Source organism: Phyllobates terribilis, unplaced genomic scaffold (assembly GCF_046119375.1).
Source record: "Phyllobates terribilis strain yellow unplaced genomic scaffold, ASM4611937v1 Scaffold_35__1_contigs__length_13245226, whole genome shotgun sequence".
Lineage (NCBI taxonomy): Eukaryota > Metazoa > Chordata > Amphibia > Anura > Dendrobatidae > Phyllobates > Phyllobates terribilis.
In genome coordinates this window covers 4,110,444-4,133,212 of record NW_027362795.1, presented here as the reverse complement: position 1 = coordinate 4,133,212, position 22,769 = coordinate 4,110,444, and positions in this window count along the sequence as shown.

Here is a 22,769-nt window from a genome sequence, read left to right as displayed (position 1 = left end):
GCAAAAAAAAACCATGTGGCAAACACTAAGCTCCACATTGGGGAAAAAAATTCCTTCCCGACTCCATACGACAATCAGACTAGTTCCCTGGATCAACGCCCTATCAAGGAATCTAGTATATATAACCTGTAATATTATACTTTTCAAGAAAGGCATCCATGCCCTTCTTAAATTTTAATAGTGAATCACTCATTACATCACTGCTCTTACAGTAAAGAATCCCCGTCTGTGATTATGATTAAACCTTCTTTCCTCCAGACGTAGAAGATGCCCCCTTGTCCCCGTCTCTGGCCTCAGAGTAAAAAGATCAGTAGAAAGGTCTTTGTACTGTCCCTTCATATACTTGTACATAGTAATAAGATCACCCCTAAGCCTTCTTTTTTCCACACTAAATAACCCCAAGTGTAATAACCTGTCTTGGTATTGCAGTCCTCTAATAACCTTGGTCGCTCTTCTCTGCTCCCGCTCTAGTTCAGCTATGTCTTTCTTATACACCGGAGACCAAAACTGTACACAGTATTCTAAGTGTGGTCGCACTAATGACTTGTATAGAGGTAAAATTATGTTCTCCTCATGAGTATCTATGCCTCTTTTAATGCATCCCATTATTTTATTTGCCTTTGCAGCAGCTGCCTGACACTGGCCACTAAACGTAAGCTTGTCGTCCACCAATACACCCAGGTCTTTTTCAGCTACAGTTTTGCCCAGTGTGTTACAATTAAGCATATAATTATACATTTTATTTCCACTGCCCAAGTGCATTACCTTACATTTATCCCCATTAAAGCTCATTTGCCATTTATCAGCCCAAGCTTCTAGTTTACATAGATCCTCCTGTAATATAAAATTGTCCTCCTCTGTATTGATTACCCTGCAGAGTTTAGTGTCATCTTCAAATATTGAAATATTACTCTGTATGCCCCCTACAAGAATCATAGAATGGTAGAGTTGGAAGGGACCTCCTGGGTCATCTGGTCCAACAAGGTCGTTAATAAATATGTTAAAAAGAAGGGGGCCCAATACTGACCCCTGTGGTACCCCACTGTTAACTGAGACCCAGTCTGAGTGTTTTCCATTAATAACCACCCTTTGTTTCCTATCACTGAGCCAATTCTTAACCCACATACATATATTTTCCCCTATCCCCATTGTTCTCATTTTATGTATCAACCTTTTGTGTGGAACCGTATCAAAAGCTTTTAAAAAGTCCATATACACAACATCCACTGCATTTAATTGGTTCAGTCCAGAACTTGCCTCCTCATAAAAACTGATCAGATTAGTTTGACAGGAACGGTCCCTCGTAAACCCATGTTGATATTGGGTCATGAGGTTATTCTTCTTCAGATACTCTAGTATAGCATCTCTTAGGAAACCCTCCAGGATTTTACCCACAGTAGAGGTTAAGCTTACTGGCCTATAATTTCCAAGTTCAGTTTTTGTCCCCTTTTTGAATATTGGCACCACATTTGCTATACGACAGTCCGGTGGTACAAACCCTGTTATTATGGAATCTTTAAAGATTAAAAATAATGGTCTATCTATGACGTTACTTAATTCCTGCAGTACTCGCGGGTGTATCCCATCCGGGCCCAGGGATTTGTCAACTTTAGTGATTTTTAGACGCCGCCGTACTTTCTGATGGGTTAAGCAAGTGACATTTAATGGAGAATTTTTGTTATCACTAATCATGTTTTCTGTCATGCGATTTTCTTGTGTAAATACGGTTGAAAAAAAATCATTTAGCATATTGGCTTTTTCCTCATCCTCATCCACCATTTCACCCAGACTATTTTTAAGGGGGCCAACACTATCATTTTTTACTATTTATGTAATTAAAGAATATTTTGGGGTTATTTTTACTTTCTCTGGCAATGATTCTCTCTGCCTCAATCTTTGCTGCCTTGATTTGCTTTTTTACATAATTTATTTAATTTTCTATATTTATTTAATGCCTCATCACTACCTACTTGCTTTAGTTCCCTAAATGCTTTATTTTTGTCACTTATTGCGCCCCTTACAGCTCTATTTAGCCATAGTGGTTTCCTCCTATTTCTAGCATGTTTATTCCCAAAGGGTATATATTGTGCACAGGTCCTATTCAGGATGTTAATAAATGTCTCCCATTTGCTTTGTGTAGTTTTATGTTTCAGGATATCGTCCCAGTTTATTGCACTAAGATCATCTCTCAACCGTTGGAAATTGGCCTTCCTGAAGTTTAGTGTCCTTGAAACCTCTCTACTACACATCTTATTAAAGGTTACATGAAAATGTATTATTTTGTGATCACTATTACCCAAGTGACCCCCAACTCGTATATTTGATATGCGGTCTGGCCTGTTGGTTAATATTAGGTCTAGCAGTGCCCCCCTTCTTGTTGGGTCCTGAACCAGTTGTGAAAGGTAATGGTCTCTCATAGTTGTCAAAAACCTATTACCTTTGCTTGAACTACATGTTTCTATCCCCCAATGTATTTCAGGATAATTGAAGTCTCCCATAATAATGACTTCTCCTTGAGTCGCTGCTTCATCTATTTGCTTTACGAGGATATTCTCCGCTACTTCCATTCTTTTTGGAGACTTATAACAAACCCCTATCAGTAATTTATTATTTTTTCCCCCTCCCCTTATCTTCACCCACAGGGACTCTACATTTTCATTAGATTCACCTGTATCCTCCCGCAAGACAGATTTTAAGGATGATTTTACATATAAACACCCCCCCCCCATCGCTTGTTTGTACGGTCATTTCTGAACAGACTATAGCCCTGTAAATTAACTGCCCAGTCATGGCTCTCGTCCACGTCTTAGATATCCCTACCATGTCATAATTATTTTCCAACAAAATTAATTCTAATTCCTCCATTTTGTTGATGAGGCTTCTGGCATTAGTGTACATTCATTTTATGTATCTCTCTGTACCTCTATTCCTTCTTACTTTATTGACTGTTCTAACCCCACCCCCAATTTCTTTATTTGTGCCCAGGTCACTATCTGCACTATCTTACCCACCTATAAAATGAATACCCCCCCCAATCCCTAGTTTAAACACTCCTCCAACCTTCTAGCCATTTTCTCCCCCAGCACAGCTGCACCCTCCCCACTGAGGTGCAGCCGGTCCCTAGCGAAGAGTCTGTAGCCAACTGTGAAGTCGGCCAAGTTCTCCAGGAACCCAAATCCCTCCTTCCTACACCAGTTCTTGAGCCACTTATTTATCTCCCTAATCTCCCGTTGCCTCTCTGGCGTGGCACGTGGTACCGGTAGTATTTCAGAGAATACCACCTTGGAGGTCCTTCCTTTCAGCTTGCAGCCTAATTCCCTGAAATCATCTTTAAGGACCTTCCACCTACCTTTAACTTTGTCATTTGTGCCAATGTGCACCATGACTGCTGGGTCCTCACCAGCCGCTCCCAGTAATCTGTCAACCCGATCAGCGATGTGCCGGACTCGAGCGCCAGGTAGGCAGCACACTGTTCGACGATCCCTGTCTTTGTGACAGATTGCCCTGTCTGTTCCCCTAATAATTGAGTCCCCCACTACCAGCACCTGCATGGCCGGCCCTGCTCTCCCATTTTCCTCTTTACTGGAGCTGACACTCCTCCGGCTTTCAGGGGACATGCCTTGCTGCAGCAGTGCTACCCCTGGACCGTCACTCCCCTCATCTGCCAACTTTGCAAACTTATTGGGGTGTGCCAGATCAGGACTAGCCTCCCTGGCACTCTTCCCTCTACCCCCACTTCTGTCACCCAACTAACAGCCTCACTGTCCTGCAGCTCCCGACTACCACCCTACCCCACATCTACCCCAGTGAGCTGCTGCTCAGTGAGCAGCAGACTCCTTTCCATATTGACAAATTGATTGTCAAAGCAGAAATAATTATGATTTAGAAGAAATGTAACTGACATGATAATGAAATCTTTTATTTCTACTGTATACGTGCTATAGGTATCCAAGTGATAGCTCAGGCTAGTTAATGCTACACTGTGTGGTATGGATGAGTATAGAGAAACACACGTGGTCAAAATTGTTAGTACTCCTCGTTTAACCCCGTACTGGCCAGGGGCATATTAGTACGCCCCAGGCCATCACGGGCTCCGGCACTGAGCCCGCACCGAACCGGGCACATTTCAGCTGATTCTTACAGCTGACATGTGCCCGCAACAGCCTCGGGTGGAATCTCGATCCACCCGCGGCTGTTAACCAGTTAAATGCTGCTGTCAATCTCTGACAGTTGCATTTAACAGGGCCGCGCCGGAAGTGTGTCACTTACCCCGCCCATTGGTGACCCCGTCATGTGATCGCAGGTCACTGATGGGTGGGCATGGCAACCCGGGGTCTGCAGCAGACCCCAGTGGTTGTCATGAAAAGATTGCTATGAGCGCCACCTAGTGGTCGGCGCTAATAGCACAGGAGCATTTCGGCTACATAGAGGTGATCTGCTCATCGCCTCTATGTAGCAGAGGCAATCAGACAGTTGCTGCTTCTAGTCTCCTATGGAGACTATAGAAGCAAGCAAAAAGTGTAGAAAAATGTTTTTAAAAATATTAAAAAATGTAAAAAATATAAAAAGTTCCAACAATCTTGAAGGAGTTCCCAGAGATGCTTAGCACTTGTTGGCCCTTTTGCCTTAACTCTGCGGTCCAGCTCACCCCAAACCATCTCGATTGGGTTCAGGTCTGGTGACTGTGGAGGCCAGGTCATCTGGCGTAGCTCCCCATCACTCTCCTTGGTCAAATAGCCCTTACACAGCTTGGAAGTGTGTTTGGGGTCATTGTCCTATTGAAAAATAAATGATGGTCCATCTAAACGCAAACTGGATGGAATAGCATGCCGCTGCAAGATGCTGTGGTAGCCATGCTGGTTCAGTATGCCTTCAATTTTGAATAAATCCCCAACAGTGTCACCAGCAAAGCACCCCCACGCCATCACACCTCCTCCTCCATGCTTCACGGTGGGAACCAGGCATGTAGAGTCCATCCGTTCACCTTTTCTGCGTCGCACAAAGACACCGTGGTTGGAACCAAAGATCTCAAATTTGGACTCATCAGACCAAAGCACAGATTTCCACTGGTCTAATGTCCATTCCTTGTGTTCATTAGCCCAAACAAGTCTTTTCTGCTTGTTGTCTGTCCTTAGCAGTGGTTTCCTAGCAGCTATTTTACCATGAAGGCCTGCTGCACAAAGTCTCCTCTTAATAGTTGTTCTAGAGATTTTGTCTGCTGCTAGAACTCTGTGTGGCATTGACCTGGTCTCTAATCTGAGCTGCTGTTAACCTGCGATTTCTGAGGCTGGTGACTCGGATAAACTTATCCTCAGAAGCAGAGGTGACTCTTGGTTTTCCTTTCCTGGGGCGGTCCTCATGTGAGCCAGTTTCTTTGTAGGGCTTGATGGTTTTTGCAACTGCACTTGGGGACACATTCAAAGTTTGCCCAATTTTTCGGACTAACTGACCTTCATTTCTTAAAGTAATGATGGCCACTCATTTTTCTTTACTTAGAATTTGTATTATGGCAAGAAAAAAGCAGCTAACAGTCTATTCAGTAGGACTATCAGCTGTGTATCCACCAGACTTCTGCACAACACAACTGATGGTCCCAACCCCATTTATAAGGCAAGAAATCCCACTTATTAAACCTGACAGGGCACACCTGTGAAGTGAAAACCATTTCCGGTGACTACCTCTTGAAGCTCATCAAGAGAATGCCAAGAATGTGCAAAGCAGTCATCAAAGCAAAAGGTGGCTACTTTGAAGAACCTAGAATATAAGACATATTTTCAGTTGTTTCACACTTTTTTGTTAAGTATATAATTCCACATGTGTTAATTCATAGTTTTGATGCCTTCAGTGTGTACTCATGAAAATACAGAAAAATCTTTAAATGAGAAGGTGTGTCTAAACTTTTGGTCTGTACTATATATATATATATATATATATATATATATATATATATATATATATATATACACACACACACACACACACACACACACTTTTGTACTTGGCAGGTCCACATCAGATGTTAAGGAGATGAATGAGAGAGACAAAAGTCCAAAACTAAACTTTTCAATACTTTATGAATGCTTCTTCAGCATTATGCAGAGTCAGGAACTTTCCGGTTACATGTAAAAGTATATAACTTTTGTTACAAGCCACAACAGTCCAGTAAACTATTATGGGAAGGCCCATCATCACCTGCGGGGATCATACGGGTTGAGATGTGTCGCTACGGCCCCTCAGAGCTACTCTCAGCTCCCAGTTGATTTGTGAGGACCTCGCTGGCTGAGGTGCATAGGTACAACTCCTCACTAGTACTGTCAAAGTCTATTTGATGAGGGCCACATACTCCTTCTATGGCACTGCATCTTCAGTTCTCCAGAGGTGTTTGGCGACACTTTGGCTTTCTCACTAGTATATACAATTTTTGCGTAAGATAAGGAATCCTTCTTTAACTTAATCTCCTTTAATTAGGCCTACTGTCTACTCAGGGCAAAGTTCTGTACTATCTAAGTAGACCTCCTGGCCTGAGCTTAGGACCTTGACCTGCTCTTGGTCTCCGCTATGCTCCCTGCCTGGAATCCAGATTCCCACTGCCATTATATATTTGCTTTCTTTTAGAACACACTATTTGATGTCTCCCTCCTGGCACACAACACCCTGCAACCAGATGGACTGAAGGTCTGTATTTCTCACGTACTTATCCCCATCTTACTCATCACCAGGAAATTGTTCTCCTGTGTACCCATCTAGCTCAGAATGAGGGCTCTCAGACAGTATGATTTCCTGCACAATTTCTGATATTAAAACACACACTACAAATCCAACCCAGTTCCTGAGGTGTGCTGCTCCGGTCTGTCCATTGTGAGTACTGAGTCTCCATACTGCAGGTGTGATGTAGTGAAGCCATTGTGCCTGCAGTGTATGGAGTCTTAGACTCACAGGCGAAGGATGAATGGTGGATCAGTGAACTTTCGACTCCCTGATTCACTATTTATCCAATGGTATCACTGTCATGGGAATGTGGAGATCACTGAAATTGTGAAGATGGGTAAAGAGAGTGTGCTCGGTGGCGAGCCCTCTCAATTCGTGGGCACCATAGTGGTCGCATGGGCTGCCGCTATTGATGAAACGGTCCTGCTAACTATTTATTTTACTCACTTATATAGCGTCATTAATTCCACAGCGCTTTACAGACATTATGGGCACTCACAATCTAAATTCCCTATCATTGTGTCTTTGGAGTGTGGGAGGAAACCGGAGAACAAGGAGGAAACTCACGCAAACAAGGGGAGAACATACAAACTCCTTGCACTGTTGTGTGGTAAATATCTCATAGGTCCTGAGTTCATTAGTATCTGCACCAAGAATGGGGCTAAGGCCACGGCCCCACTATCAGTATTTGGTCAGTATTTTTTCTCAGGAGTGGGAGCCAAAACCAGGATTGGTGCACTTGTTTCTATTATACATTTTCTCTGTTTCTCACCTGGTTTTTGGCTCCCACTCCTGAGAAAATATGATGATTGCTTACCGGTAATTTGATTTTCCAAAACCATGACAGCACCGTACAGAGAGAGAGTGTCGGCCCCCAGGAACAGGAAACCTACCAAAATAAAAGGGGCGGCACCTCTCTTCCTCCCCAATGTGTTTAAAGAGAATAAGAGGTAAACGCCTTGTTAAGACATATATTCATACAACAATAGTTATCAATATTCACCTTATAGTGTTTGCACAAACCAGTGGATTTTTTTTCCCCGAAAACAGGAAGTTTTTGCAGCACCAAAGTAAAAGAGAAGGGAGGTAAGTAGGACGTATACCCTGAGGGGGATCAGGGTCAGAGGCAGAGATAAGGTAAAATTATGGTCATTCTAACTCATCTGGCCATCGTGCACTTAGTAACTGCTTTACCCTTGTTTGCCCCCTGAAAAGAAACAAACATGGCTGAGGACTTTCTCCACTGATTCGTTACCTCAAGGTATTTAAGGATACACCTTCTCACATCTAGGGAGTGAAATTTAATTTCCCCTTGGGTCTTTAGTTCATCACAAAACGAAGGCAGCACTATTTCCTGACTTCTGTGAAATTTAGAGCTTACTTTTGGGAGGAAAGCTGGATCTGGCCTCAATATCACGTTATCTTGTAAGATGTTTGTAAAAGGGGGATTGATTGATAGAGCCTTTAACTCACTCACCCGCCTAGCAGAGGTTAGTGCCACCAGTAGTACTATTTTTAGTGTAAACACTTTAATAGCAGCGGATGAGATGGGTTCAAAGGGAGCCTTGTAAGGGCATTCAGGACTAAATTAAAGGTCCCAGGGAGCTACCGTAGGACTGTCTATAGGTCTGGACGAAAAAGATGCCTTTATAAACCTATATATCCATGGATGATCAGTTATTTTATGATCAAATAGCGCCCCTAGGGCTGATACCTGCACCTTTAAAGGAGCTAGTGGAGAGACCCCTCTCTAGATCTTTTTGAAGGAATCCTAGTATTTCCAAAATGGGAACTAGCTGACTTTAGGGAGTCATGACCCGACTGGAAAATTTAAGAAATTTATTCCAAATCTTTTCATATTTAAGGGAGATTACTTTTTCTGTTCAACAGGAGAGTTGAAATTAAATTTTCTGAAAAACCCCTGTCCGATAACAATCGCCTCTCAAGTTCCAGGCAGTTAGGTGTAATCTGGGAACCTGAGGATGGGTCACCGGACCTTGGGATAGTAGATCTGGATAGTCGGGTGGGATCCAGGGGTCCGAGACTGATATGACTCTTCGCCAAGAAAACCAGGCCCTTTTCGGCCAGAAGGGGGCAATCAGTATTATTCTGGCTTTTTCCTCGCGTATCTTCTTTAATACTATGGGAATCAAGGGAAAGACCGAGAAGGCATTTGCCATGCGAAACCCCCATTCCTGCAGAAGGTCGTCCACCCCGTCTGGTGACTTTCTTGGATTTAGAGAATATAATTTTTCTACCTGATGGTTTTCTCTGGTGGCAAATAAATCTATTTCCGGAAGACCCCAGGCCAGACAAATCTGATTGAAGACTCTTCTGTTTAGAGCCTATTCTCCTTGATTGACTGAATGGCGAATGAAAAAAAAAAAAAAAATCGGTGATGATATTTTCTGAACCCCTTAAGAGGCGGCTTGAAAGTGATAGAAGATTTTGCCCCACCATGGAGAATATTTTCTCTACCTCTAACATTAATGGGTCTGACCTGGTCCCCCTTGGCGATTTAAATAAGCCACTGCTGTGCTGTTGTCCGATAGGATTGCTACATCCTTCCCCCATGCAGTATTTTAAGGTTGACTATAATGCTTTCCTGACTGCAGTCAGTTCTTTTAGCTTTGAAGAACCGCTTTTTAATTTGAAATCCCATAGACCCTGAAACCAACCCCCCTCTAGGTGGGCACCCCAACCTGTTGGGCTTGTGTCCGTGGTGATTACGACTGGATTTTGTACTGTCCATGGGACATTCAAGAGATTTTTTGAATCTGCCCACCAATTTAGAGAATTTAGTGTTTTTGCAGACAGCTGAAATTTGTAGTCCAGCCGATCTCCTACCGAGGTCTGTATTTTCAGGATCTCCCAGTGTAGCCTTCTTGTGTGGAAATGAGCCCACATGTACCGCTGCAATTGTTGCTGTCAGGGATACTAGCAAGGACATGGCTTCTCTTACCGAGATATGTCTTTCTTGAATATTTGAGATTTTTTGTTTGATTTTTGAACCTTCTCTTATAGGAGGAAGCAACGCTGATGAATAGCATCCAGGTTGATGCCCAGAAAACTTTGAAGTTGGATGGGCTTGGGTCTTGATTTTTCTTCGTTTACTATCCAACCCAACCTTGTTATGGTGGATAGAACTTGTTTGGCTGCTACAGTACAGGCTTTTTCTGAGTCCCTGACTATTAAAAAATCGTCTAAGTATGGCACTATTAATGTCTTTTTTCCATACATAGGATGTCATTTCTGCCAATACCTTGGTAAAAATTCTGGGCGCTAGTGACTCCCCAAATGGCAGGCACTGATATTGCAGATGCAAGAGGTTGCCTTGGAATTCTACGGCCACCTTGAGATATTGTTGGTGGTCTGGGTGGATTGGGATGTGATAGTATGTATCCTTTAAGTTTATCACTGCCATGAAACAGAAGGGGTGCAAAAGCTTTACTGTCGATTTCAAAGTCTCCATCTTGAATTTTTCTGTTTTTATACATACGTTCAAGGCTTTTAGATTTATTATTGTTCTGTAGGAACCATAAGGCTTTTTTTTTATTAGAAATAGATTGCTGTAAAATCCTCTTCCTTTTTCTAGCTCTGGCACACTGACTAACATGAGTTTGTCTGGTAACTTTATGATTTCCGCTTCTAATGCGATCTGATTTGTCTTGCCTACCCGGGTCTCTATCATCCAAAGTGGGGGAATGGAAGAAAAAATTATTTTTAAGCCTCTGGAAAGGGGATCCGCTACCCATTGAGTAGCGGGCAGCGAGGCCCACTGATGAAAAAACTGCTTTAATCTTCCCCCACTGGTAAACTGGCGTCTTTGGTGTTTGGGAGCTCCTTTGTAGGTGGCGCCCTTATTAAACAGGAATCCCTTGGACTGACTCCTGTCTCTTTTCCAGGCTCGACCCCCTCTTCCACTATCCTCTCTCTGGCTTCTTCCTTTTCCCCTAGTTTTTGACCCGTGAAAGGATTTTTTATATTTTTGAGAGGGAAAGGGAAAAGTTTTCTTTTTATCGGTCGCCTTCTCTAATATGTCGTCCAGGACTGTCCCGAATAAATAGTCACCTTGGCAGGGAATGGCACAATTTCATTTTGGATTGGAAATTAGCTGACCAATTCTTAAATCAAAGGGCTCTCCGTGCCGAGTTTGAGAGACCACAGGCCCGGGCCGCAAAGCTCACTCTGTCTATTGAGGCTTCAGCCAAGAAGTCAGCTGCTTTCTGGATAGTGGGGAGTGCTTCCAGGAGTTGTTCCCTAGGACATTTATTACTTATCTGGGACTCCAGTTCTTGTAGCCACTTTACTAGAGACCTGGCAGTACATGTGGCTGCGATGCTGGGCTTAAAGGAACCTGCTGCTGCATCCCATGTGCCCCTCAGGAAAGTGTCAACCTTTTTATCTAAAGGATCTTTTAGAGAACCTAGATCCTCAAAAGGAAGGGCTACCTCCTTAGAAACTCGGGCAATAGCCACGTCAATCTTTGGGGATCTTTCCCAAACATTAATCAACTCATCTTCAAAAGATTACTTCTGTTTAAGTGTGTTTGGGATGGACATCTTTTTAACTGTTTTTTCCACTCTTTTTCTATCAAGGAAAGCAAGTTTTTGTGGACTAGGAACAACCGATGTTTGTGCTCCTCCAGGTTACTCAACATAGAATCCTGCACAGATCTATGCTCCCTCGGGGTCTCTATCCCCATAGTAGACCTAATGATTTTTAGTAGTTTTGTCGTTTCTTCCACCGGGAAGCAAGGTTGGCCATATTCCCCATCAGATGAAGATGGTTCTGAGCTATCAGAGTCAACTAATTCCCCTGATTCTTCCTTTTCCTTCTCTGAGCTAAGGTCTGAGTGTGTATGCTGTATGCCTGAGGAGGTGGATGGACCCCGAGTATGTCGTATTTCCTTTTTTACAGTGTTTTTAACTTAGTCTTTGATTAAGGTTTTTATCTCCTGAAACAGAGACAGGGATTCCTCCATTACTGTTTTCTCTATACCGGCCCGGCAAAGTTTTTTAGTGTATAACTTCGGTAAAGCTTCCTTGCATAAGGCACATTCTTTATTTTTTGTCTTGGTCACTGTTTTCCTGGGTCTATTCTAAAATAGGTAATGACACTAGTCAGTATGTGTGTGTGGGCAGGAGAAACACTCACTCCGTCATAGGGCCCTGGAACTATCGCGCCAGGAGCAGGTCTTGGCTCATCTCCTTCAGGTATGTTTGAATTCTCCATCTTCTCAGCAGGGACTGGAACATCAAATTTAGAGCAGTAGCACACTCAGCAATGTTATACCAAGCACACTTCAGCTGATCAGGGACCGACACCATGTGCCACTTATAATCGGTGTGGGAGGAGCAGGGGTTGGTCTCTCCTCCTTACAGGGCATACCGCCCTGTAGCCCCGCTGACATCATATCCAGCATCACTATGACCCCGGAAGTGACCCCGCACGGCACATGTGCCGTTCTGCAAACCGGCGCCATCTTTCTTATGCGCTCCCAATGCTCTGCGCTCCTCTCAGCACCAACCTCCGAATCCGGAGGAAGCCCGCTGAAGTCCTGCGCTCTGGTTGGAGCGATTCCTCCAAGAAAAGTGCCCCCACCTCTTGGAACAGCCCAGGTTTACCGGGTCAGCACGGCACCAGGAGAAATCTCCCCAGGTATACTGTTCCACCGTAGGCATCCTCTTCCAGGAACAGGAAACCACACTGGGGAGGAAGAGAGGTTCCGCCCCTTTTATTTTAGTAGGTTTCCTGTTCCTGGGGCAGATACTCTCTCTGTATGGTGCTGTCATGATGAAGGGTAAAACTACTGACTGAATACTGACCAGATACTGATAATGGGCTGTGACCTAAGTGAGTATTTATTCATTAGCCATGCCGCCCCTTAAAATAAAATCTTAAACTTTTTTTAAATACTAGATGGTGGCCCGATTCTAATGCATCGGGTATTCTAGAATAGGTATGCGGCCGACCGGGTGCAATCAGCAGAGCTGTGTTTAAATTTGGGGCCAAAATCGCTGATTGGTCGCGTTCGGCAACCGCGACCAATCAGCAAAGCGGTGTTTAAATTTGGCGGCAATATCGATGATTGGTCGCGGGCGGCGGCCACGACCAATCAGCGAACCGTGTTAGTGAGGACTGGAGAGCGTGTTTAAATTTGGCACCAAAATCGCTGATTAGTCGCGACCAATCAGCAGAGCGGTGTTTAAATTTGGTGCCAATACTGCTGACTGGTCGCGGCCGCCGACCGCGACCAATCAGCAGAGCGATGCAGGGCGGGGTTTAAATTTGGCGCCAATTTAAACACGGCAAATTCAAACACCGCTGTGCTGATTGGTCGCCGACGCTGTGCGATTTTGGCGGCACATTTAAATAGCGTCCGCGACCAATCAGTACAGCGGTGTTTAAATGTGGAGCCAAGATCGGTGATTGGTCGCGGCCGATATTTAAATTTGGCGCCCAAATCGGTGATTGATCGCGGGCAGCGCCAGCGACCAATCAGCGATTTTTAACACAAATGTCCGGACCTTTGTAACACCATGCGGATACTGTGGGGACATCAGCGGCTAGGGTGTGAAGGGAGGACCGGGGAGCGGCGCTGCGGGTCGGGATACTTCTGCTCTGAGCTCCCGCTCATGTCCCGGGTTCTCGGAGCGGAAGTATCCGCACAGGCAGCGGCGCTGACATCCATGCGGCTAGGGTGTGAAGGGAGGACTGGGGAGCGGCGCTGACATCCAATTGGTCGCGGCCGCTATTTAAATGTGCCGCACAAATCGGTGATTGGTCGCCGACTTGGCCCGCGACCAATCACTGATCTTGCGGCCAAAGTTAAACAGTACTGTGCTGATTGGTCGCGGACGCTGCCCGCGACCAATCACTGATTTGGGCGCCAAATTTAAATATCGGCCGCGACCAATCACCGAGTAACTGTCCTGGAGCACATTTCTTGGAGCCTAAGGTACGTTTGCCTGATTTATTTTTTGGTGAACACCAAGAATTTTTTTCATTTAAAAATGCTTGCTTATTGTATTTTCGTTTGAGACCCAGGTCCTCTGGGGATGAATCCCAGCGCATAGGGTTCATAATGTCACTTTTGCGCAAAGAGCCTCAGGAGTGGGCCTTTTCTTTGCAACCTAGTGATACATGCTTTAGATCAGTGGATAGTTTTTTTTCTGCTTTGGGGCTATTATATGATGATCCTGACCGTGTCTCATCTGCTGAGACTGAGTTGAGACGTTTGAGACAGGGATCAGGTAATGTGGAAAAATATTGTACTCATTTCCGTCGGTGGTCTACTCAAATAGGGTGGAACGATTCTGCTCTGAAGAGTCTGTTTCTTGCTGGGCTTAGTGAAAGGGTTAAAGACCTGCTAATTGCTTATCCCACACCTGAAGATTTGCAACAGGCTATGCAATTAGCTATACGGGTGGATAGGAAACTGCGTGCAAGGGTTAATGAGAGCAAATCCTCTGCTATGTCAGTTTCTGGTCATGAGAATGTGTGTACTGACAGTGGAGAGCCGATGGAGATTGGAGCGATGGCACCTCGCTCTCAAGAAAATTTTCGGAGACTGAACTGAATTACGATATTGGTAATCGGGAATTATTGGCTATCAAACTCGCATTTGAACACTGGCGCCACCTCTTGGAAGGTGCCGAATTTCCCGTTCAGGTTTTTACGGATCATAAAAATCTGATATATCTTGATGCTGCCAAGCGCCTGAATGCCCGTCAGGCTAGGTGGGCACTGTTTTTCTCGCGGTTTAATTTTTCCGTTACTTACATCCCAGGTACTAAGAATGTTAAGGCGGATGCCTTGTCTCGCAGTTTTTCTCCCATAGTCGGTGCTGAGAAAGAGGAGAACATTTTACAAGAAGGTGTTGTGATAGCTGCTTTGGACTCCGTTTTGGAAGATGAGATTCTTAAAGCACAGGAGAATGCCCCATCTAACACTCCCCATGGGAGGTTGTTTGTGCCTGGGACCTTTAGGAGAGATTTGTTTGTTGAGTGTCACGAATCTCGGTTGGCAGGTCATCCCGGAATCTCTGAGACCAAGAGACTGGTGGGTCGCAGTTTTTGGTGGCCTGGATGGCAGAAGGAAGTCATTAAGTGGGTGCGTCAATGTACTATATGTGCTAGATCTAAGTCCTCACATACTCCTTCTGCGGGGTTACTTTGCCCTCTGGAGGTTCCCAGTGCTCCTTGGACACATTTGGCTATGGACTTTATAACTGACCTTCCCCCCTCTGAGGGTTTTACTGTCATCTGGGTGGTCGTGGACCGTTTTAGCAAGATGTGTCACTTGGTTCCCTTCGTCAAACTGCCCTGCGCTAAGACTCTCGCTAAGGCCTTTGTCAAGGAAATTGTCAGACTTCATGGCGTTCCTACTGACATTGTTTCTGATAGGGGACCTCAGTTCGTGGCTCGTTTTTGGCGCGCCTTTTGTGACAGGTTGGGAGTTCATTTGTCGTTCTCATCCGGATATCATCCTGAATCTAATGGCCAGACAGAAAGGAAAAACCAGGATGTTGAGCAGTTCTTGCGTTGTTTTGTGGCAGACAATTAAGAGGGGTGGTCTGAGTTTCTGCCACTTGCTGAATTTGCTCTGAACAATCATACATCTTCTTCTGCTGGTTGTTCGCCTTTTTTTTGTTGTTCTGGGAGACATCCGTCGTTTGGGTCGTTCTCCAAGTTGGTATCTGCCGTGCCTGAGGAGGAGAATTTTTCCGGCGATTTGGAGAGAGTTTGGACGGATGTGCGTGGTAATCTTCAGGAGGCTAACAGAAAATCTAAAGACTACTTTGATAGGAAACGACAGGAGGTTTTGTTCGCTGTTGGTGACATGGTTTGGTTGTCCTCTAGGAATCTGCGGTTGAGGATTCCTTCTAAGAAATTGGGTCCCAAGTTTGTAGGGCCCTTTAAGGTGCTTCAGGTTGTCAACCAATCTGCTGTTAGGTTGGAGGTTCCTACCTCCTGGAGAATTAATCCGGTGTTTCATGTCTCTCTGTTGAAAAAAGCTGTTGTGTCGGATTGTGACGCCTCTGCCTCTGTTCCTCCGGTGGTGGAGGACGGGGAATATGAAATTTCTCGCATCCTTAATTCTAGACGGTATAGAGGTAGTTTGCAGTATCTCGTGGCCTGGAAAGGTTTCGGACCCGAGGATAACTCATGGGTGAGGTCGGATGATGTTTCCGCGTCCAGACTTATCAGAGCGTTTCACAGGAGATTTCCTGATAAGCCTGGTCCTAGGGGATCCGGAGGATCCTCTTAGAAGGGGGGGTACTGTTAGAACCTTGCTCTTAGGTTTTTTCTATTGCTGGTCACATGACCTTGTTGGCCTATTTAGTCCTGCTCCGCCCTTCTGGCTTTGCTGGACTTCATTGTATTACTACTCTTTAGCTAGCCTGTGCTCAGTATCTAACTCTGTTAGTTTGCTTGGTCTTCGGACCTCTGTGTTCTATATATTTTGTTTGTTTGTCTGTCTGCTACTATTTCTGTTAGGAGGTGTCCATTTTGCTCCCAGTCCCTAGTACTTGTAGGGATTCCTTCCCCACATCTATAGGTCTCCGTACAGACTAGCTGAGGACTTTAGCAGGATCAGGTTCCCTGTTACATCGTAGGGATCAAGCTGAGTTCTATCGTAGGGACAGATCTCCTCTCTTTCCTTAGCTCTGGTAGCAGAACATAACACCGGGTTCTTGCAGCGGAAGTATCCGCACAGGCAGCGGCGCTGACATCCAATTGGTCGCGGATGCTATTTAAAATTGCCGCACAAATCGCTGTCTTGGCCCGCGACCAATGACTGATCTTGGCGCCAAAGTTAAACACTATTGTGCTGATTGGTCGCGGAAGCTGACCGCGACCAATCACCGATTTGGGCGCCAAATTTAAATATAGGCCGCGACCAATCACCGATTTGGGCACCAAATTTAAATATCGGCCGCGACCAATCACTGATCTTGGCTCCACATTTAAACACCGCTGTGGTGATTGGTCGCGGCCGATATTTAAATTTGGCGCCCAAATCGGTGATTGGTCGTGGGCAGCGTCGGCGACCAATCAGCACAGCGGTGTTTAAGTTTTGCGCTAAGATCAGTGATTGGTCAGGTCCGAAGACCGCGACCAATCATCGAATCGTCTTGGTGAGGACCGGGGAGCGGCGCTGCCTGTGCGGGTGCTTACGCTGCGAGAACCCGGGACATGAGCGGGCGCTCGCAGCAGAAGTATCCCGACCCGCAGCGCCGCTCCCCGGTCCTCCCTTCCGCATGAAGGTCAGCGGCGCCGGCGGTCCTTCCGCTGCTACCGGCCAGGAGATGAGTGCCTCGCGCCGCTCATCTCCCGGCTGCATCTCCGTCCCGCAGATGGGTCCGGCGGTCGGGTTCCTTCTGCTGTTGCCGGCCGGGAGATGAGCGCCTCGCGGTGCTCATCTCCCGGCTGCATCGCCGCTCAGCTCCGTCCCGCAGATGAGCCGCTAACGGCCATCTTTTTTCAGAAATCCCCCGGCGCTGATTGGCCGCTGCCGGACCAATGAGTGACGCGGGATTTCCTGGACAGACAGACGGGATAAGACGATTATATATATAGATATGCATTGAAAACTGGACTAACAACACACGTTATATATATATATATATATATATATATATATATATATATATATATATATATATATATATATATATATATATATATATATATATATATATATACACACACACATACATACACAGTACAGACCAAAAGTTTGGACACACCTTCTCATTTAAATATTTGTCAGGCCTATGAAAATTATACATTCACACTGAAGGCATCAAAACTATGAATTAACACACGTGGAATTATATACTTAACAAAAAAGTATGAAACAACTGAAAATATGTCTTATATTCTAGGTTCTTCAAAGTAGCCACCTTTTGCTTTGATGACTAGAATATAAGACATATTTTCAGTTGTTTCACACTTTTTTGTTAAGTATATAATTCCACATGTGTTAATTCATAGTTTTGATGCTTTCAGTGTGAATATTTTCATAGTCATGAAAATACAGAAAAATGAGGTGTGTCCAAACTTTTGGTCTGTACTGTATATATACTGTGACATCATCACAGGTCCTGTGCGAACAGAGGCATATATATATCCGGGTGGTTTTGAAACACAGGGGGGTCAATAGACCTGATCCCTGTGTCTCGGACACCATTAGCCTTGGAAGGCACGAGGCCTGGAGGAACAGAACAGAGCTGATGGAAGCTGCTAGACCCGGCAAAGGTAAAATCGGTGCTTGAAATGGACATTGATGTTGTTACCTTGCTGAAGGCTGTATCTGAAGCCAAGCGGGCATAGCTGCCACTGAAAAGGCTCTAGGACATTACATGTGTAACATTCCTGCGAGCCACTGAGATGGACTATGTTATAGGCAGTTTATGATGTTTAATAAACTGATGGACTTTAGACTACCGGAAAACGTTGCACGTGTGCTTTAATTGACCCGGTGAAGTGAGTGCACCCCAACATGATGAATAGCGCTACCTTACAATATATATACTTAAAACTAGCAAAATTACAAGCTGAATGGCTTGTTGTGGTTGTATATAAACAGATGTAAACAATGATGCTGAATAATTGATACAGTCACTACCATACCCTATCCTGCGTCGCCACGGAGGTTGGCACCCTAAGGAACGATAATGGCGCCCCACTCAACTGTGGCTCTCCCTCAGAAGCCGTAGTTAACCCTGATCTATATCAAAAAAGAACACTGATGCATTAAATAGAACTAGATATGTCTCAAGTTATACACGGTGTGCAGAATTATTAGGCAAATGAGTATTTTGATCACATGATACTTTTCATACATGTTGTTCTACTCCAAGCTGCATAGGCTTGAGAGCCAACTACCAATTAAGTAAATCTGGTGATGTGCATCTCTGTAATGAGGAGGGGTGTTAATGACATCAACACCCTATATAAGGTGTGCTTAATTATTAGGCAACTTCCTTTCCTTTGGCAAAATGGGTCAGAACAGAGATTTGACGGGCTCTGAAAAGTCCAAAATTGGGAGATGTCTTGCAGAGGGATGCAGCACTCTTGAAATTTCCAAACTTTTGAAGCGTGATCACCGAACAATCAAGCGTTCCATGGCAAATAACCAACAGGGTTGCAAGAAGCGTGTTGGCCAAAAAAGGCGCAAAATAACTGCCCATGAATTGTGGAAAATCAAGCGTGAAGCAGCCAAGATGCCATTCGCCACCAGTTTTGCCAGATTTCAGAGCTGCCACGTTACTGGAGTATCAAATATCACAAGGGATATGGCCAAGGTAAGGAAGGCAGAAAAACGACCACCTTTGAACAAGAAACATAAGATAAAACGTCAAGAATGGGCCAAGAAATATCTTAAGACTGATTTTTCAAAGGTTTTATGGACTGATGAAATGAGTGAGACTCTTGATGGGCCATATGGATGAGCCAGAGGCTGGATCAGTAAAGGGCAAAGAGCTCCACTCCGACTCAGATGCCAGCAAGGTGGAGGTGGGGTACTGGTATGGGCTGGTATCATCAAAGATGAACTTGTGGGCCCTTTTCGGGTTGAGGATGGAGTGAAGCTCAACTCCCAGACCTACTGCCAGTTTCTGGAAGACAACTTCTTCAAGCAGTGGTACAGGAAGAAGTCGGTATCGTTCAAGAAAAACATGATTTTCATGCAGGACAATGCTCCATCACATGCATCCAACTACTCCACAGCGTGGCTGGCCAGTAAAGGTCTAAAAAAAGAAAAAATAATGACATGGCCCCCTTGTTCACCTGATCTGAACCCCATAGAGAACCTGTGGTCCATCATAAAATGTGAGATCTACAGAGAGGGAAAACAGTACACCTCTCGGAACAGTGTCTGGGAGGCTTTGGTGGCTGCTGCACACAATGTTGATCAAAAACAGATCAAGCAACTGACAGAATCTATGGATAGAAGGCTGTTGAGTGTCATCATAAAGAAAGGTGGCTATATTCATCACTAATTTTTTGTGTTTTGTTTTTGCATGTCAGAAATGTTTATTTCTAAATTTTGTGCACTGATATTGGTTTACCTGGTGAAAATAAACAAGTGAGATGGGATTATATTTGGTTTTTATTAAGTTGCCTAATAATTCGGGACAGTAATAGTTACCTGCACAAACAGATATCCTCCTAAGATAGCCAAATCTAAAAAAAAACACTCCAACTTCCAAAAATATTAAGCTTGGATATTTATGAGTCTTTTGGGTTGATTGAGAACATAGTTGTTGATCAATAATAAAAATAATCCACTAAAATACAACCTGCCTAATTATTCTGCACACAGTGTATATAAAGGAAAGGGTATGACAGTCATCAGAGAATGGTTCAATAATCTGCCTCAATGCATTTTCCCAACAGGTTCATCAGGAGGCTTGATACAGCGATAATTCATGATGTTCAGCAAAGTGTGCCTAATAGCCAGGTGTCCATGTATAAATTTTAGTGATGAGCGAGTATGTTCTGTTAACCCTTTCGCCGAGTACGCTCAGGCCGAGCTCCGAGTATTTACAGCTGCTCGGTGATATGCTTGAATCGCTCCCGTGTGCATGATTTGCGACTGTTTGACAGTTTTATTACATGTGAGGAATGTCTATTTCTTACACATTCTTCACATGTAATAAAGCTGCCAAACAGTCGCAAATCATGCACACGGGAGTGATTCAAACATATCACCGAGCAGCTGTACTCGGAGCTCGGCCCGAGCGTACTCGGACAGAACATACTCGCTAAACACTAATAAATATCCCTCTTCATCAAAAACCCCTCCCCATACTAGGAAACCCATTCTGATTCCTAAAGGTGAATTGTTATAAGACATATAGAATGGATTCTGCGCTACTTCTCGTGAGCTAGAGGTCCGATAATGTCCATCCCCTAGTGTGCATGTCCGGAAGTGACGTGCTTTACACTGAAACACCAGATAAACTGATTGCTGTCGTGCCACTCGTAGTAATGTGTTCCACGCCTGAGAGCATAATGGCCTATATGTGTCCAGACCATCATCCTTGTCAGTAGATAAAGTAACATACAGTTAGAGGGTTTGTCTGTGCGTTACTTCAGGTCACCTGATCACAGGGGCATAATGGGGGCATTACACTGTGGGGGAGCCTCATACATACTGCATAAGGGGCATTACACCATGTGGGGGCATCATACATACTGCATAAGGGGTATAATGGGGGCATTACACTGTGGGGGCATCATACATCCTGTATAAGGGGCATAATGGGGGGGATTACACTGTGGGGGCATCATACATCCTGCATAAGGGGCATAATGGGGGCATTACACTGTGTGGGGGCATCATACATCCTGCATAAGGGGCATAATGGGGGCATTACGCTGTGGGGGCAATAAAGGGGTCCTGTACTATGAGAACAATACGTTTCCTCCCTTCCTGTCTCCATAGTTGGGTCGTATGTATCTATTACAGGAAACAGAACAAAAACCTTATGATTCTTATAAAGGGGCAACACAAGACCCCAAAAGAGTCTCCGTGCTGAAGGGGTTAATGCCCCCTGCGCCCAGTAATGGGGTCTCCACATACCTCCACCTGCAGAGCCGCCACCACATATATGGCTGCTCTGTGCGCACAGGACCTGTGATGAGGTCACAGGAGGGGAGGAGTCAGGGGTCACATGATCAGGGGCCTCAGTGGATGCAGGACTCTGCTGTGCTGGTTGTCATGGTGCTGGATGAGCTGAAGTTTATGTGTGGGGTCAGGAGGGGTTTACAGGGGGGATGTAGCAGAGCCGCGTGTGTACGAGGTGTACGGAGCGGAGCCGCGTGTGTACGAGGTGTACGGAGCGGAGCCGCGTGTGTACGAGGTGTACGGAGCGGAGCCGCGCGTGTACGAGGTGTACGGAGCGGAGCCGCGCGTGTACGAGGTGTACGGAGCGGAGCCGCGCGTGTACGAGGCGTACGGAGCGGAGCCGCGCGTGTACGAGGCGTACGGAGCGGAGCCGCGCGTGTACGAGGCGTACGGAGCGGAGCCGCGCGTGTACGAGGCGTACGGAGCGGAGCCGCGCGTGTACGAGGCGTACGGAGCGGAGCCGCGCGTGTACGAGGCGTACGGAGCGGAGCCGCGCGTGTACGAGGCGTACGGAGCGGAGCCGCGCGTGTACGAGGCGTACGGAGCGGAGCCGCGCGTGTACGAGGCGTACGGAGCGGAGCCGCGCGTGTACGAGGCGTACGGAGCGGAGCCGCGCGTGTACGAGGCGTACGGAGCGGAGCCGCGCGTGTACGAGGCGTACGGAGCGGAGCCGCGCGTGTACGAGGCGTACGGAGCGGAGCCGCGGGTGTACGAGGCGTACGGAGCGGAGCCGCGGGTGTACGAGGCGTACGGAGCGGAGCCGCGGGTGTACGAGGCGTACGGAGCGGAGCCGCGTGTGTACGAGGCGTACGGAGCGGAGCCGCGTGTGTACGAGGCGTACGGAGCGGAGCCGCGTGTGTACGAGGCGTACGGAGCGGAGCCGCGTGTGTACGAGGCGTACGGAGCGGAGCCGCGTGTGTACGAGGCGAGCGTAGCCGCGTCTGTACGAGGCGTACGGAGCGGAGCCGCGTCTGTGCGAGGCGTATGGAGCCGTGTGTGTATGAGGTGTACGGAGCGGAGCCGCATGTGTATGAGGCGTACTTAGAGGAGATGGGTGTACGAGGTGTACGGAGCGGAGCCATGTGTGTACGAGGTGTACTGAGCGGAGCTGTGTGTGTTCGAGGTGTACGGAGCGGAGCCGCGTGTGTACGAGGTGTACGGAGCGGAGCCGTGTGTGTTCGAGGTGTACGGAGCACATATGGGGTATCAGCGTATTCAGGAGAAATTGCACAACAAATGGTATGGTGCATTTTCTCTTTTTACTATTCTGAAAATGCTAAATTTGAGCATTAAACAGAAGTTTTGTGGTAAAAATAAGATTTTTTTATTTTCTTGACTCAACGTCATAAACTTCTGTGAAGCACCTGTGGGTTCAAGGTGCTCACCACATATCTTGATAAATTCCTTGAGGGGTCTAG